General features: G+C 42.4%; 1 protein-coding gene across 2 annotated transcripts in view; it reads left to right on the plus strand.

Annotated features, from left to right (window-relative positions):
• cdk4 (cyclin-dependent kinase 4) overlaps window positions 1-18,963 on the plus strand; it is a 54,655-nt gene that overhangs the window by 17,339 nt on the left and 18,353 nt on the right. Inside the window, exon 2 of one of the 2 annotated variants that reach the window (XM_028798655.2) lies at window positions 17,095-17,229. The exons of the other annotated variant lie outside the window; for it this stretch is intronic. The gene's annotated coding sequence lies outside the window, so the exon portion shown is untranslated. The remainder of the gene's footprint in view (window positions 1-17,094; window positions 17,230-18,963) is intronic. 2 annotated transcript variants of the gene reach the window in all.

Genomic DNA, 18,963 nt, shown 5'->3' on the forward strand with positions numbered 1-18,963 from the left:
AAAGAGAAGGGAAGGATCAAGAGATAAAAATTGCTTCTGCACCACAAAACATATAGATAATAATCTCCAAAAAAAAAAAAAAAATTCATGTGATAAAGAATGAAATCACTAACAAGTTATATAATAATCTGCTAGGCCTGGCTTCTGACTATGAATTCAGTTGCAATGAAAGCCTGCAGCCACTGTGGACCTCCAAGACAGGAGCTGAATTTCCCTTTCTCTAGACTGGTAAAAAATAATAATTTTATTTCTATAGTGCCTTTCCCATGCTCAAGGCATTAATTTACTTACACCCAACCATTCTGGTGTGGGCTACAGCATTCCTTGAGCCTCAGCTGGAATAAGTGCATTCAGGAGTGGATAGATGAACTGTCAAATTGTTTACACCTGAAGAAAATTAGATTGATTTTATCAGGGAATCCCATTGGTTATTGCTCCATCCACAATTTCATCACTGGGGTATTGGCAAGACCGCTTGCCCAAACAAATACTAATGTTACTTTTAGCAACTTCCCGCCATGCCACCCCCCCCCCCCCCTTTCTTTCTTTTAAACCACAAACTTTCAAAGGAGGAACATCCATTCTCCGATTTAATTGGTAACACAAATTACAAGTTGCATTCTTAAACACATTGTATTTCTACTTGCTGTTCGGCAGTGTTTATTTATTTATTTATTTTTTTAAACCATTTTATTGCAGGAAGGATGTCTGCTTTCTTAATTTATGAACAAACTACACATTAAGCCCGTTATAATAACGGGCGCTAGAACAGTAGACCATAAAGATTAGTAGGAACAGTCTATATTAAATGGCAAGGGACCTTTTACCTCATTACATTTTTTCCGTAAAATGCGTGTAATTTTCTGTGACAGTAATACTGGCTTTGCTGTCCGTAATATGCATTTAATTTTTTGTCACAACAGTGGGCAATCAGCAGATTCTCCCCAGCAACTGATGTAATGTGTGTGAAAATAAATCTACTTGTACTTTACCGGGCCAAGCTTCTTAATCGCAAATCTGACTTCCTCAGAGTGAACACTTGCACAACAATGGGGAAGCTAGTCTCCGCGTCTCAGTATCCGATTGGATTTTTCGTTTTTTCTGTTTTAGATCTTACCTCATTTACCGAAATCCGATTGGATCTGCCGCGCGATATTTTATAGGTCCTGCCTTCTCTATCTTGTGTGACGCGTCAGGCGGCCTTTTTATGCATCTGCTTTGAAGCATCGCACCGTGCCCCGCGCATGCGCTCTTCACCAGAAGACACACACACACAGGCACTGGATGCACACAGGGGTTTTATTAAAGAGGATTAATTTGTAACATCTTGTGCTGAACTTATCCCTGTCATTTTGGGTTAAAGTATATTGACAATATGCAACATATATTCAAATAATGTCAGTAAAAATTGCCTGATATCCGTGTATTGTCAAACCTTGGTACATGGGTGCTTGGAAAGAGTTCACAGAAAAAGAGGGTTTGAGTGGAGGACTTGAGGAAACGCACAGAAACAAGGAAGGAGGATGGATTCAGGTGTGTTTGAGGAGATTACCAAACTTTTTATATATTGGTTCTGTTTTTTTTTTGTTTTTTTTTTTTTTTTTTTTTTTCTAGCAAAACCAGGACACATCTTTTCACCTAGTGGAAAAAAGTTTTTCTTTTCAGAGCATGTAAGCTGATGGAAATGGGGAACTGTCCACATGACCTTTGGCAAGTTGACCACTGCTGTTGTGCTATTGTTTGGTGCAGCTTCATTTAACATTGATGGAATAAGCTATTTGACTTTTGTGATCGTAGGCTAGAGCAGTGGTTCTCAAACTATGTCATGAGGGACCCCATGTGGCTGCAGATTTTTGTTCCAACCAACTTCCATTTTTAATTGAACTCTGCCTAATTAAGTGAGCTGGGTAATTTTTTTTATTAAGCAGTTATATACAAATAATTTGGTTAATAACTTTTTAACAATATTTTTAATCGACTTTTCCAGATGGGGGGTATTCCATGAAGCTCACTTATGAAATCAAGACTTGGCTGAGGATGCCTCGCTTGAATAAACCTCGTTTTCCAGTCTAGGCCCAGTCAGCTCCATGAACACCGAAGTGTTTCTCGTTAACTCCAAACAGGCTTTGACAATCCACGATTATGCGTACACTTATGCGATTTAAGCAGCTCCGAGAACCAATCCTCAATAACATCTATCAGGGCTCAAAAAGCACTGCGGTGTGGTGTGATATCTCGGTGTATTGAGTACCTGGGACTTTAAGCGTGAAATGGTTGTGATGTATTATGGGATAGCTTAAAAATGAGTTTTATTTAATTGGGTAAAGTTTTGTTTTTTTGAATCGGCATAAAATGGAAGAACATTAACTGTAAAAGTGGTGGTCCTTTCAGCAGTTGATCAAAAAATAATAGTTGAGCAATAACTCACAATGCAAATGTCTGCTCTTAAAGCTGGAGAGGCTGCAAGGCAATCCAGACCAATGTCCAAGAACATTACAGTTCTGAATTTGTGCATTACATAATTAAATATTAATGGCATTATTCATATCTGTATGTTATATAGTGCCTTTCGCATCTATCTTCTGTCTATCAATCAAAAAATCCAATATCCACTTTTCATGAGTGAACTACTTAACGGATTTAGGTCAGGTTTTTCCTATAATTTGCTTGAACATTCAGGGTGATATTGCGTCTTCTCTCATCGCACTAAGTATCATAGTTTGCTTGCAGGAGTGATTTAGTAGCACTAATCTGAGACAGAGGCTGCGGGCCGGTGGGAGGGGGAAGCATGACGTTAGGAGTGTGGAGCCAGGCAGGGCCCTCATCAGTCACGGGCTAGCCTCTGTTCGAATCAGTCTACCTCTGGCCACGTTTTGGAGTGTATCTTGCCTCCGCTTAGCTAGCATACCTATTTGTTTATTGACTTTTAAAGTTTGTCCTATTTCACTTCTATGTGGCCAGAGCTGCAGGTGACAGCTAGTTAAAAAAATATTTAAACATTAATTTATGAACATCATGCTTGAAACACTTAAAAGAAGTATTCAGTAGTGATATTAAGCGCATTTGGCATCAATTGAAAATTATATACAAGAAAGTACTTCATAATTCCTAGAATACAGTCAAAGTAAAAAGTATGTGAACCCCTAGGAATTAGACATATAGATAATTCCCATATAAAACATGGTTGTATCTTCATGTCAGTCACAACAAGTAAGCCCGCGATTCGCTAGCAAATCGGAAATCCAGGAATGGCAATCGGTTTCTGTTCCGTCCAATATCTGGATGGATGACACATCATGGAGGGTGGGTGCATCTGGGGAAATGTCATTTAATTCAATACGCATATCTGTATTAAAGCGGTTTCGTTCTGTGGAGACGTGATTCTGTTGCCTTTGCTGACACCGACTGCTGGGTCTATATTACTGGCACAGTGGATTAGAGCAAGTGTAGTGAACAGGTTGTGTTGTTTGGGTGGCACCTACTGACTCTGGGAAGCCGCTGCGTTTGACTCTGAGGCGTGTGCCACAGCGCGATATGCGCCTCGGTGGGAAGCCGCTGCGTGATGAAATATCATGGAGGGTATATGCGGTGGTGTGGGCGGTTGCGTCCGGGCGGCTGTACAACCTGGCGTGCACGCTGTACCTCGGGTGTAGTTCACAGATCGTAGGCATGGTAAAGTTTCCATTTAATTCACTAACCCTATTTGAACTAAAGCGGTTTCTTTGTGTGGGCGCCTTCGTTCATTGTTTGTATCCATGACTGTACAGGTTGTGTTGTCTGGGCGTCACCTACTGACTCTGGGAAGCTGCCGCGTTTTGGGAAGCCGCTGCGTTTGACTCTGGGGCGGGCGCCGCTGCGTTTTGGGAAGCCGCTGCGTTTGACTCTGGACTCTGGGGCGGGCGCCAAGGCCACAGTGAGCATGCATGCATTTGACTCTGGACTCTGGAGCGGGCGCCAAGGCCGCAGTGCGCATGCGCCTTGGTGCGTCCGCCGTGCATAAATTAACTGTGGTTTAGTAAGATAGATAATAAACAAACAGTCTCCTATAACTAATCATACACAGATTTTCAGAGAATTTTTGACCATTTTGAATAAATCATTCAAACTATGAAACTGAAGGTTGGACAAAGTAAGTGAACCCTAAGCTAATGACTTTTTAAAAAGCTCATTGCAGTCAGAATTTAGCACACCTGGAGTCCATTTAATGAAACGTGTTCAGAGGTGTGGCATAGAATTACTTTGATTGATCAAAAACACTAAACTTTGAGCTTTTGACAAGAAGCATACCCAGATGGGAATCATGTCTTGCAGAAAAGAGCTGAGAATTGTTAATCTACAGAAGGCTGGAAAGGGTTACAAAGTCCTCTCAAAGATTTGAGATATTCATCAGTCTACTGTTAGGCAAGTTGTCTATAAATGGAGACAATTTGGTATTGTGGCTACTCTGCCTAGAAGTGGGCGCCCTGCCAAGATGACCCCAAAAGCACAACGCAAAGTCAGCAATGAGGTAAAGAAGAACCCTAGAGTGACAGCAAAGGACTTGAAGAAGTCATTAGAACTGGCTAACATCTCTGTTCATGAGTCAACTATACACAAAACATTGAACAAGAAAGGAGTCCATGGCAGGACACCAAGAAGGAAGACACTGCTATCAAAAAAAGAACATTGCTGAATGCCTGAAGTTTGGGAAAGAGCACTTGGACACTCCACAACGGTACCGGGAAAATGTTTTGTGGAGTGATGAAACCAAAATTGAATTATTTGGGAGGAACAAGCAGAACTTCATTTGGCTTAAAGGGCACTGCATATCAACATCAAAACATCATCCCTACAGCAAAGTATGGTGGAGAAAACATCATGATTTGGGCCTGCTTTGCTGCATCAGGGCCTGGACAGCTTGTCATCCTTGAGGGGGGAAAATGAATTCTCACGTTTATCAACAAATTCTCCAGGATAATGTGAGGGTGTCTGTCTGTCAACTTAAGCTCAGAAGAGGCTGGGTGATGCAACAGGACAATGACCCCAAACATCGCAGCAAATCCACAGCACAATGGCTTCAGAAGAACAAACTCCGCCTTTTGGAGTGGCCCAATCAGAGCCCAGATCTCAATCCTATTGAGATAATGTGGAATGACTTGAAGCGAACCATACACAGAAGACAACCAAAGAATATAGAAGAGTTAAGGCAGTTCTGCAGGGAAGATTGGGCTCAACTTCTACCTGCACGATGTGCAGGTCTGATCTGCGGTTGCAGGAAGCGCCTGTTTGAGGTCATTGCTGCCAAAGGAGGGTCAACCAGTTATTAAATACCAAGGTTCAGTTACTTTTTCCACTAGCACTGTGAACGCTGAATGCATTTGTAAAATAGACATGAAAGAATAGATTTTTTTGTGTGTCATTGGCTTAAGCTCATTGTGTATATCAGTACCTGTGACTTAGATGAAGATCAGATCACTTTTTATGACCATTTCATACAGTAAACCAGATAATTCTAAAGGGTTCACATACTTTTTACTTTGACTGTATATTTAATTGCAAATCTTTGCTCTCATCAGAATGTCAGATCGGACAATGTGACTGGTCATCCACATCATTGTCATTTGAAAGAAATGTCCTCTGCATTGATGTTATGAATGCTTTTTTCATTTACATATCTGGTCACTGATTAGCTTGGCACTACCATTATTTATACATTAGTGTAGTCTGTTGGGCTTATGACGTTTGGAAAGCTGAAATAACCTTATCAACAGTCACCAATACGACTTTGGATAAATGCACATCCAAAAACAAAGTCCTATTAATACCAATGAATTGCACACTGCTCAGACATTTGCTGCGGCAATGTCTGGATTCAACTAATTACATATGAAGCAGTTCTTTGTAATTTTGTAGTCACCAGGAAATGCCAGTGTCGTCTGCACTGTGTAGTCCTGCCCTTTTAACTCTTTGCTGCAGACAGCCCAAGTGGGCTCATTCATTGGAATAGACCCACCATTATTGATTCCACAGGCTGTTGAAAGCAAACCAACTTTTTAGGCATTGAATGTAACCACGAACATCTGTGTGAAAATCCTCATCACGAGGACCAGCCGTGACAAATTTATTGTAATGAGTTTTGTACTTACTGCCTTATCCTCAATTACAGAACATTTTGTATTTTTAATATTTTGATACTGGCTTGGGGGGGGGGGGGGGAAACAATGGATTATTTTAAAAATAGTAATTGTATTGATGTTTGCAATTTAATCTATTAATATATTATACTCCATTATTTTACAATGTACATAGCCCACTGTCTTTTTGATACAAGTCATGACAGTGTTTCTTTCTAATCCTTATTTGTGCAGATGGTTTAAAGCTCTAAGCCATATGTGACGATGTGAGAACGCTGTGATTGATCCTAGCAGGTCTTTAAGTGTGCCATTTTTTTTTTCTTTTACATTCCACATCTCTGAGCTACTTTAGTTGTACTTTCATAAACTGATTTTAATACAGAACTCAGTTTTTTTTTTTTACCTTTAACTATTGCTGCTATCTTTTTCTGTCTCGCTGACTAAAATGGCAATCCTGTCGCTCATAAAAGGCTGAAACAAATGGCATAATTTTAAGTGATGTTCATTTGCAATCGTAGTTTAGGTTTAAATTTTTTACCATTTTGTAGGGAACGTGTAAGATTAATTTTAATGGAGAATTCTGCAACATTAGATATGTCCCAAAAAAAAACCTTCATTTTGCTTCTCTTCGAAAATGCTACTGGACACGGCTTTGTGTATTTTATTTTCTGCTTGTGACTAGGAATTGAATCCATAAGAATGTAGCAAAACCGTTGAGAAATTATGAGCATATGGTGTGCTTTGTAATGTGATACTTCAGCCACCTCATCTCCTTTGTAAGTCACCTCATATTTGGACCTGCAGAATTGTGGTATACTTGATTGATTGATTGATTGATTTTATTTTTTTAATTCTCCTTTTCACTACTGTTTGCCCATGTGATTTTCTTTCTCTTTTTATAGGTATTCCTTTTGTGCATTTGTATGTATATGCAGTATATTGTATGTGTGTGTATATATTGTACTAGCTATCCCCTGCAGCTTGCCCGCGTATTAGTGAAACAGGGCAGTGAGGTGGGCCCGACCCAGCTCTCTACTCCTGACGTCACTCTTCCCCCACCCCTTGGCCCGCAGCCTCTGTCTTGGATTAGTGCGAATATATTGCTCCTGCAAGCGAACTATGATTCTTAGCGCAATGAGAGACGTCGAAAAATCAACCAAATGTTTAAGCAGTTCTGTCGTTCGCTAACTAAATGGAGTTAAGGTTATGACCTGAGGCAGACGCGCGAGTGCTTGCAGCCCGATGAGTCTCTCTCGGATTTGCGTTAATACATCGGTATCGCGAGCGAACTGTGATACTCCGCATGATGAGAAAGTCGCAAAATCAACGGAATGTTCAAGCAAATTATAGAACCCCCCCCCCCGATCTAAATCCGTTAAGTAGTTCTCTCGTGAAAAGCGGACAGACATACAAACGGGTCTAAAAAAACTATAATAAATTTTGCGCTTGGACCACGACATTTTTAAAACCGTTTCTTAGCGAGCACCTTATAGGCAAAGGGTAACCTACATTCCAAATTTCAAGTCCTCAAGGTTCATGATGAGTGAATCGGTGGTATTTGGCTTTTATATATATAGACGAGACATTAAGCCCGTTACAGTAACGGGCGCTAGAACAGTAGTGCATAAACATTAGTAGGAACAGTCTATATTAAATGGCAAGGGACCGTCTATTTTCTGTTACAGTAATACTGGCTTGTATGTGGCTGTAATATGCATCACTGTATTGTGTGCCTTTAATTTTCTCTTGCAGTAATACGTCTCTCCAGCAAGTACTGTGCAGTTGCCCAGCAAGTATTTTAATCTGTGCTGGCGTGCAGCTGATTATTGTATGTGTGGCGTCTCCCCAGCAACGGATTTTATGTGTGCGAAAATAAATCTACTTTTAAAAGTCATCCTATTGTAATATCATGAAAATTCATATATTTAGGAAAACCCTTTCAACGACTGACACTTTAACAAACTTGGCCCAGTAAAGTATAATCGCAAATCTGACATCCTCAGAGTGAACACTTGCACAACAACAAACACTAATCCCACCTCTTTGGGGAAGCTGGTCTCCGCATCTCAGTACCCGATTGGATTTTTCGTGCGTTATGTTTTAGGTCTTACCTCATTTACAGAAATCCGATTGGATCGGCCGCGCGATATTTTATAGGTCCCGCCCTCTCTCTTGTGTGACGTGTCGGACGGCCTTTGAAGCATCGCACCGTGCCCCTCGCATGCGCATTTCACCAGAAGACACACACGCGGACACATGGACGCACACAGGGGTTTTATTAAAGAGGATATAGAGATATGAAACATACATAGATGGCTCATTGAAAATCTTGGCCACACATACATAAAAACATACCCCAGTTACAAACAAGTGACTCATGAAAATGCGCGTATAAGAAAGTCATTTAACTCTCTTGAGTCTGATTTTTCTTTTTTCATCATGGCAACATGCATTTTATTTAAAAAAAAAACCAAACAAAAAAAAAAACAAACTCCCTTTTCATGAAAAATGTCAAAATTCTATTTTTATTACTCAAACTGTGGAAAACACACATTTATTAGTTGTATCAGCTCTCTGCACATGACAGTTTTGAAGTGTATGAAACTGTTCAAAGCAAACAATTGCATGCACTGCTAAGCCACATGGCATTCCATTTTTCTGCAGCCCTGTCATTTTCTTGTGACAGCTCCAAATCCTCCTCTGAAAATGCAGAATCCAAACTGTCAACAATACACAAAGTGTATTCTGCAAAGGATATTTTTGACAAGTGCCACTAGCAGTATTTAATGCCATGCTGTAAGTGCACCCAACTTGCTTTATCTTGAGGCCTTTGGTGCCATCTAGTGCATCAAACTCCTTAATATATTGTAGGGAACTTTTTCTCTACTACATGTAAGGGGCAAAATCACATACTCGAGGATGTCTGTGGAAATGAAGAAGTGCATTTAACACTGAAGCTAGGAAGCACTTCTTTACACACAGACTTCTGAGACATGGATTTGAAGCAGAAACCATGGGAACTCGTAAGAATCTGAATGAGATATTAGGACAGCTTTGATATTAGCTGAACAAACGGGCCTGATGGACTGAGTGGGCTCCTCTTGTTTGTCAAATTTCTTACGTTCCTAAATGTTTCTCTGTGTGCAGCCTTCAATTCTTTAATGCTGACTCCCCACCCCGACACCTGCCCTTGAAAAAGTTAATACCCATTTTATTTTAACAAAACCGCAGTGAAGCTGAATATTTGAAGTTTCAAGGACCAAGTGTGGTTCGAGTTTTCCAGCGTGTGCTGCCAGCTCTAACGCTGGATCATCTTCAGTCATTACGAGTGCATCTTGCTGCTTCCTGCAGGTCAGAGAGGGACTGGATGCAGCAAACACCTTTTGACCTAATCACAGTCTCTCAGTCAATCATAGGGTTAGGGTTAGTATGTGTTCGTATGCTATTGTTTTAGTTTGTTTGTCGTGTGTTGCTCACATATCTTCTTGCATTATCCTGAGTATCCTGCCTGTAAAACAAGATAGTGAAATAGCTGAAAAAGACCATTGGTCTCATTGTTTTTGAATGTGAAACCTGCAGTGATGAAGCTTGGGTAAACAGCCTTATGTTTAATGGAGGGAAGTTTCATCAAAATAAACCCAAATAAGACAAATGTTCTTATTCTAGTTGTAACAATTTTTGTACAGGTTAGATTGTTGTCTGGGGCCAACATTTTTTTTCTTTTTGAATTTAAATTTATGTTTGTGTTGCAAAATTTACCTTATTAAGGAGTTCTTAGAATGGATTAGACTCACAAAGTAAGAAATCGCTGTCTTTTGAATTATGGCCCAGGCGTGCATGCAGTGGTTGCTTCAGCCAGTGCAATTTTGAGTAATTCCAAGTAGGAGAGGTCAGCACAAGAGAAATGTTGTTGTGTGTTCTTGAAGATCGCTGATGTTTGGATGGGCCTCATTCCGTGACCTGTCAGTTGATGCTGATAGGTTACATTTCTGTTGAAATGCGTGGTTATCTGTCATGCGGTTTATTAGCCTGCATGTGTTAACTGGCACATTTGTGCAGAATGTTGAAGGGGGTAAAGACAGTTTTCTGATATTTGGCTCGGCTGAGGCTTGTGTTGCTCACCAACATGTCAAGAATAAACGTTATATATCATGAGGTGAACAGCTCTTTTAGAAAAACCTCAAAATGGTTTCCTTAATTCTCAAGTGTGGTAGGTGAAGTGACTAAATTGGCAATCTTGTATTTTACCCTTTTTAGGCAGTAGTGGACAAACTGCTTTAGTTTTCAATTTTTGCACTGCGTTTCTCTTGGTTGTCCAAAACTTGGTCTGTTGGTATTGACTTGGGAAATTTCAAAGCATGATTGTACTATTTGAGAAGCTATGCTGTGTCACATTTTATTTGTTTTTTACCCCCAAGTTCATTAAGAGTCGTATCAATACAAACTCCATATGTGACTCATGGAAGGTCCTCTAATGCAGAGCTAAAGGCCATTCGAAGGTGTATGGCAGCAGGAAGCTAAGCGGTAGTTTTAAGATGGCTTAATCTGGTTAATGGGTAAGCTTACTATTTTTCTGTCACCTGTGAACCCCAAGTTACAAAGAGTACCATTGTAAGCTGCAACAACAGACTTTTTAAAATGTATAAAAAAAATTCTTCACTTTAGAACACAGGGGTGCGGAAATCCAACGCCCGACTCGTCCGACACAGGTAAATTGACCGTCGGACAAGCGTGTTTTTCTGGTTTCAGTTGTCCGCGGACAAGTGCAAGAGACAAGAGAAAAAATATGTGTTGTGCAGGGCACATCTTTAACACTACTTTCAAATTTTAAACATTTGGGTATGTACTTCATGCGGAAACCGTCTACTTAAGCATGTTCTTCATGTCTGAAATTGGTCTTCAATATTGTTTACAAAATGACGGCTGATTTTTCAAAGGGGAAGCACTCTTATGGTCTTGCATAAGTATTTTACCCTACTATTTACACACTTGGAGATGCGGTCATTTTTTTCATGCTGACATTACGATGTAATCTGATGATTTTTCATTTTAATCAATAACTTTTATATATTACCAGTAACGGTGTACTGCACGGTAACGTGCAGTGAATACACTTGACTTGTACATTCCTAGTTTTCATCCTCTTTCTCTGTCTCTGTTTAGCATTCGTTTGCTCAGAGGTTGATGCGCTTGCTGCTTCCTGAGCAGTTCTTCTTTTCTCCACCCTAGCGGCTCACTGCTTCTCTTCTTTCGTTGGCATCTTTTTGCTTTAAAACTGATTGTTAGTTTTTGTGTTGCAATTACTTAGTACGTTTTCTTTAATTTTTCACTTAAGCTGGCACTTAAGCCTTCAATCTGCCACAAGAATGATTAGCGAAGGTGGTGGGGAATGAGAACGGCGCATATACGCATGCGCCGCACGGCCTCCCTGCTGCGCGGTGCTGAGAGTTGATTCAACAATAAAATAAAATAACAATGAAGAGTAATACAAATCACCCCAAAAGCGGATAGTAGACGTCACGTAGTATATGTGTACCAAATTTCAAGTCAATAAGTGAAACGGTTTGCGAGCTACAGGTGATTTAAAATCCTGGCCAGACAAACAGCCACGGTAGTGTACAGTATTATAGAAGACGATTGATAAAATTCATTGTTTCTACATAAAAATGCGGTCATTTTACTTACAATGCAAATGTTTTCACCACATAACAAAGCTTGTTAGGCAGTTAATCTTTCCTGAAATTTGCGATTTCACGTAGGTTGTGATATATTGAGGAGTTAAGAAATTTATTGCGTGACAACATCAATTTTGATGAGCTGTCTATAGATCGTTTTTGATTTAGAGAATTTTTCATATAAAACAAGTTGGTTTCACGCTGTCAGTTTATTAAAAATAAAGAAGAAAACATTCTAACGGTTTCCAAATGTTATGAAATATCTATATAAATCTTCACTTAGACGTGATTATTTTTTCTTCTTGTGAGAGATTATTCTCCAATATGAATTTAGTAAAGAGTTCTCTAAGAACCCGCCTGACTCAGGAAAACCTTCAAAACCAGATGCGCATTGTTGTTAATGGCAAACCTTTAGAAGAGTATGACCCACTACCAGCTGTGGAATTCTGGCTGTCATCTGGCAACAGGCACATCGCTCATAAAAACCTGAAAAGTCATCAGCAATCCACTTCTGCAGGACCATCAGTCCAGGAACCATGCAGTTCAGCTCAAGCAGAAATGAACAGCATTCAGTCCATGCTGTCTGAGATGGTAAAGATTCTTGGGGGAGAAGATGTTGCAAGACAAAAGCTGAAGAACATGGCAAAAAATGAATCAGGACAGTGTTCTGTTACGTAACTGTAATATGTGAAACAGAACTAGTGTAGCTATAATGAAGGCATTGTTTATTAGTGAGTTAAAATGAGAAGAGAATCTTTATATAATGTTCTAGAGCAAGGTGGCAAAATACTACTCCCTGAAAGAACTTTTTTCAGTTTTAAAATGGAAGGCAGTTTTGGTATCAATAAAAGAGATCAGAAAAAATAAACTATTTTTCACTTTTGTTATTTGTTTATGGGCAAGTGAATTTAACTGGCGGACAAGTGGATTTTCTAAGTTTACTTGTCCGTGGACAAATAGAAAAAAATTTGATTTCCACACCCCTGGAACACAATGTCATCTGGCAAATTAACGCATACCATGATTGTGAAGAGACATTTTCGACTTGGGGAAAAAAAATACTGAACCTTTTTGTGCACTTTTAATCTTTCCCCACTAGATGTCACTGATTTTCCAAACCTAGTGTTTATTATGCTTATTGCTCATACTGCAGTACAGCACTAATTCCATGTTTGGACCGGTTTAATCTTCAGGCGTTTTTCACACTCATATTTCGTCTGCTTTGTGCTGAATTGGGAGATGATTAGTTACTTAAACGTCTCAAGATAGTTTTGGGTTGCATTTCACACAGGAAGCTTTCAAGCAAACCAGAAGTAACAAATGCCCCATGGGTGTGTTCTGGATTGCATTCATTGCGGCAGAGGCAATGTTTTATTTAGGGAAAATCGTCTTGAAGATTCAACAAGAGCACCGATACATTTACAATGATTATTTGTTTAACAAGTAGAGCTCTGTGGGCAGAATGTCTTTGTATCTGATAATTAGAAGAGAACATGAAAATGCGTTGCTGTGCATATTACAGAAAGGACACATTCCCTCGAGGTTATTCTTTGGTAAGTTCTACTGAGGGAATACAGTGACGTGCATCAGTTTCCTTTAGACAGTAGACGTATCGAGTGAAATTTCATTTCTGTTCATGATGTTGCATATTTCCTCTCCAATAGCCTAATCTCATCTCTTATTTGAGTTCTCTTTAAATCACGTGTCCACTGTCTTTTAGTACAGTAAATATTGATTCGTAGTGTTTATTTGGGATTGTTGATTCATATTTGCTTACTAGTGTTGCATCGGTACCAAAATTTTGACTTCAGTATCAATACCCGCATCTGAAGCTCAGTACCACTAATAAACGGTTCCAAAACAAATAGCGGAACTCCACAACCTCCCCTCCCTGATGTGCTGCACCATCTCGCAAACGACGCATTGCTTCCCTCTTGATAACCATGAACTCCCGATTACGTCAAAGTAATAATTCTCCTGTGAAGTACAGATCACATTGAAGCATTTAGTCTCATTCCGTGAGGTCTTGAAATGGACATATTTTTTTCTACAAGTGCCATAGCAAGTTTTTGGAGTGACAACAACTCTGCAATTGACAGGAAACTTGATGTTTCCTTCTAGTACTGTAAACCCCAAAATGCTTGTACTGTTTTAAAATTAATATGCGGCCACATGTCTGGGACACTCGGGTAAAGAGAGGGGTGGAGCTGTCAACTGATCACCACCTGGGAGGATGTGGGGGGGTGGGGGAGGATTCCAGTCAGGCCTGGTAGGCCCAAGCGTGTTATGAGGGTCTGCTGGGAACGTCTGGCAGAGCCCCCTGTCAGAAGCAGCTTCAACTCCCACCTTTGGCGGAACTTCAACCACGTCCCGAGGGAGGTGGGGGACATTGAATCCGAATGGGCCATGTTCTGTGCCTCTATTGTTGAGGCGGCTGACCGGAGCTGTGGCCGTAATGTGGTCGGTGCCTGTTGTGGCGGCAATCCCCGAACCCGTTGGTGGACACCGGCGATGAAGGATGCCGTCAAGCTGAAGGAGTCCTACCGGTCCCTTTTGTCCAGTGGGACTCTGGAGGCAGCTAATAGGTACCGGCAGGCCAAGCGGAATGCGGCTTCGGTGGTTGCTGAGGCAAAAACTCTGGTGTGGGAGGAGTTTGGGGAGGCCATGGAGAACGACTTTCGGACGGCTTCGAGGAGATTCTGGTCCACCATCCGGCGTCTCAGGAGGGGGAAGCAGTGCAGTGTCAACACTGTGTATATGGTGGGGATGGTGCGCTGCTGACCTCGACTCGGGTCGGTGGGGGGGGAGTACTTCGAAGACCACCTCAATCCCACTAACATGCCTTCCAATGAGGAAGCAGAGCCTGGGGACTTGGAGGTGGGCTCCCCCATCTCTGGGACTGAGGTCACTGAGATGGTCAAAAAAACTCCTTGGTGGCAGGGCCCCGGGGGTGGATGAGATACTCCCGGAGTTCCTCAAGGCTCTGGATATTGTAGGACTGTCTTGGTTGACACGTCTCTGCAACATCGCATGGACATCAGGGACAGTGCCTCTGGATTGGCAGACTGGGGTGGTGGTCCCCCTCTTTAAGAAGGGGGACCGGAGGGTGTGTTCCAACTACAGAGGGATCACACTTCTCAGCCTCTCTGGAAAAGTCTATTCGGGGGTTCTGGAGAGGAGGGTCCGTCGGATATTCGAACCTCGGATTCAGGAGGATCAATGTGGTTTTTGTCCTAGTTGTGGACCAGCTCTACACCCTTAGCAGAGTCCTGTAGGGTGCATGGGAGTTCGCCCAACCAGTCTACATGTGTTTTGTGGACTTGGAAAAGGCGTTCGACCGTGTCCCTCGGGGAATCCTGTGGGGGGTGGTCCGGGAGTATGGGGTACCGGACCCCCTGATAAGGGCTGTTCGGTCCCTGTACAATCGGTGCCAGAGCTTGGTCCGCATTGCCGGCAGTAAGTCGAACCCGTTTCCAGTGAGAGTTGGACTCCGCCATGGCTGCCCTTTGTCACCGATTCTGTTCATAACTTTTATGGACGGAATTTCTAGGCGCAGCCAGGGTGTTGAGGGGGTCCGGTTTGGTGGACTCAGGATTGGGTCACTGCTTTTTGCAGATGATGTTGTCTTGTTTGCTTCATCAGGCAGTGATCTTCAGCTCTCTCTGGATTGGTTCGCAGCTGAGTGTGAAGCGGCTGGGATGGGAATCAGCACCTCAAAATCTGAGACCATGGTCCTCAGCCGGAAAAGGGTGGAGTGCCCTCTCAGGGTTGGGAGCGAGATCCTGCCTCAAGTGGAGGAGTTCAAGTATCTCGGGGTCTTGTTCACGAGTGAGGGAAGAATGGAGCGTGAGATCGACAGGCGGATCGGTGCGGCGTCCACAGTGATGAGGACTCTGCATCGGTCTGTCATGGTGAAAAAGGAGCTGAGCCATAAGGCAAAGCTCTCAATTTACCAGTCGATCTACGCTCCTACCCTCACCTATGGTCATGAGCTATGGGTAGTGACCGAAAGAATGAGATCGCGAATACAAGTGGCTGAAATGAGTTTCCTCCGCAGGGTGTCTGGGCTCTCCCTTAAAGATAGGGTGAGAAGCTCAGTCATCCGGGAGGGGCTCAGAGTAGAGCCGCTGCTCCTCCGCATCGAGGGGAGTCAGATGAGGTGGCTCGGGCATCTGATCAGGATGCCTCCTGGACGCCTGCCTGGTGAGGTGTTCCGGGCACGTCCAACCGGAAGGAGGCCCCGAGGAAGACCCAGGACACGCTGGAGGGACTATGTCTCCCGGCTGGCCTGGGAACACCTCCGGATTCTCCCGGAAGAGCTAGAAGAAGTGGCTGGGGAGAGGGAAGTCTGGGCATCTCTGCTCAAGCTGCTGCCCCCGCAACCCGACCTCGGATAAGTGGAAGAGGGTGGATGGATGGATGGATGGATGTATATGCATGTGTGGATTTATTTTTATACTGAGATTGCCTAGTTACTGGTAGAAATGTTTTCCCATAATGCACTGTATTCCCTGTAGTTAGATTGGTCCCTTGTTAAATCAGTCATTCTAGGGTTTGCTTGGTGTTGCACTGAGACCCTTTGGAAATGGTGATGGTTTTGGTTGGCACTACAGTGCGATTGGCATGTCTGCATCTACCTATGGGTAAAATCACTCCAGAGTTCCAAAAAATCTGTTCCAAATGAACAAGGTGAGCGAAAACACCACAAGTTACGGCCCTGTGGGTCATTAGTCCTACACAGGCAATGTCAAGTCACCTAGCATGCAGTTCTTTGGAAGTGGAGATGAAAAGCAACATACTTACAGAATGAGCAAAGACCCCAGAGACACTAAGAGGATAAATCGGCCATTGCTAAATTTTAGTGTGCAGGAATGTAATTGGCGTATATATTTTGAGGATTGTGTGTCCAGTGGGTGGACAGAAAGCCACTGTAGTTGTCAGCTGTAATTGCAGAGACTGATTCATGAAGGAAAAAGCTCTTTTGGAGCTGGCTGTGCTACTCAGCAGGCATGCTAGCAGTGACATTAAGGCTTGGCTCGTGGTCACTGCTGATTATAGCCTCTATACCACACACCCATGACCAGCTAACAAAATGGATTCAGCTGTAAGGTTGCTGGTCCTGTGCAACCCTGAGCAAGTTACATAACCCGTTGGAGAGCCATGCAAAGCAAAAAAACGTACATACCACTCAATCTGTACTTAAAGGGTTTTGCAGTGCTGTTTGCTTTAGAAAAGTGCTAAACAAAATAAAGGTGATTTTGTTTTGTTCTCATTCCTGTTTTTTATATATATATGTTTAAACTTAGACCTCTGATTTGTGTGCTGCCTTTGTCGGATTTGTGTTTCCACATACCGTGATGTGGAATTCGGATTTCGAATTACCAGTGGCGTCCACCTTGCACATTGTGTCGTGGATTTGCGCTCGCTGTCAGGTCTGAACGGTATGTGACACGCTTGTTGTTGATGTAGCATATTGAAGGGGGTCCTCCCACTGCTGACTCATACAAAATTTGAAGTGCCTGGTCTGTCCATGTGAATGTGTTGCTAGGTTGCTAGTGTTTTGTCAAGTATGCTGGCTTTGCACTCGCTGCCTGCCATCTGACTACCAGATTTCATAACCGTACTTAAGTATAAACCTAACATCTTGACCTGTTTGTGTGTGTTTTAAACTGATGGCTTGGGGACTGCCAATGGACAACAGTTAGTGGTGGGGTAGGAATCGCCCTTGGAATCCATGATGGCATGTCAATCATGATAATCATTTTTGAACTAATCTTACATGTAGACATTTGTTCCCATTACATATTGAAGTGTACCCCAAATCAGTTGTTCCCTCCAGGGTCCCATGTCTTGCACTGTACCAATAGGAACAGCAGTGGTGCCATCTTACCAGCTAAGGGAGCTGCAGCATCACGTGTCTGTTAAAGGACTATATTAGAGAAGCAGCGGCAGCCTGACCCCAATTTTAAATGGACTCGTTGGATGCTCCTTTTGTGATGCAGAGAGATCTAGGTTAACCACAGTTTAGAAAGAGGACAGCCAGTTCTTCAACGCAATTAGCTGAGAAGAATTCCATCTGGAAGCAAGGAGCAGTTTAGCGGCTACTGCATCCAAGCAGATAAACCAGAGAGAGCAGGGCCTGAGAGGTTTAGGAGAATAAGAATTCATAGCATAGCAGAAATTGTAGCTGACATCAAAGATGGCGAGTGAAAAACGATGGAGCAGGAAGATGAAACTGGCAAATGTGCATAAACACTTGGAGAACACCGAGGGAGCAAAGATGAAGAGGATCAATGCAAATGCCTGGTAAATGTAGTCTATGAGCAGCAAGATCAAGAATATGCCCACTGAGGTTATCCATCCATCCATCCATTATCCAACCCGCTATATCCTAACTACAGGGTCACGGGAGGTCTGCTGGAGCCAATCCCAGCCAACACAGGGCGCAAGGTAGGAACAAACCCCGGGCAGGGTGCCAGCCCACCGCAGCACTGAGGTTATCAAAAGTATCAAAATAATGATAAAATATCGGTTTGTAACCTTTTTTTTAAAAAAAAAAAAAATGTTTCAATACTCCTTTTTCATGGGATGAGTCCTTATAGCCTACATTAGGAATGCATTTCCGGTTTGCTTTGGCTTTTGACAATTGAGTCTCATAGGTTGCCAGTGTGCATGGCTGGACTTGCAGCACCTTTTCTATCAAATCACAGGTATTAATAAGATGGCAACTTCAGCAGTGTCAGAACCTTAATTGGCGTGATAATGTAAGTCTGTATGAAATTGACATTGTTACTGCACAATGCCAACTAAAGGGGCTAACGCAACCAATTATACCAAACCCATGAAGGACCCTATATGCAAGTCGATACAAGGAATTTGAAGTGGGCATTGTGGAACAGAGTGACTTGTAGAGTCCCAGAAATAGTTGGGGTGCCAGCTGGGCCACTCTGTTTCATTTTCTTTGCAGAAATAAGAACTAAAAAGACTGAAATTAATATTCACATGGAAGAGACGCTATAACACAGGAGGCGCTCAAGTAGCATCGAACTGGGAGTTCTGTCCTGCTGTGAGTTCAGGTTATCAGTGACACTCCACCTTATGGGATGGGCCCTTTCGTTTCTTTTGGACTGGAAAGGTATGGGGCATGGTCACTGTTTCCTGGGCTGGCTTCTCAG

The sequence above is a fragment of the Erpetoichthys calabaricus genome, chromosome 3 (assembly GCF_900747795.2).
Source record: "Erpetoichthys calabaricus chromosome 3, fErpCal1.3, whole genome shotgun sequence".
Lineage (NCBI taxonomy): Eukaryota > Metazoa > Chordata > Cladistia > Polypteriformes > Polypteridae > Erpetoichthys > Erpetoichthys calabaricus.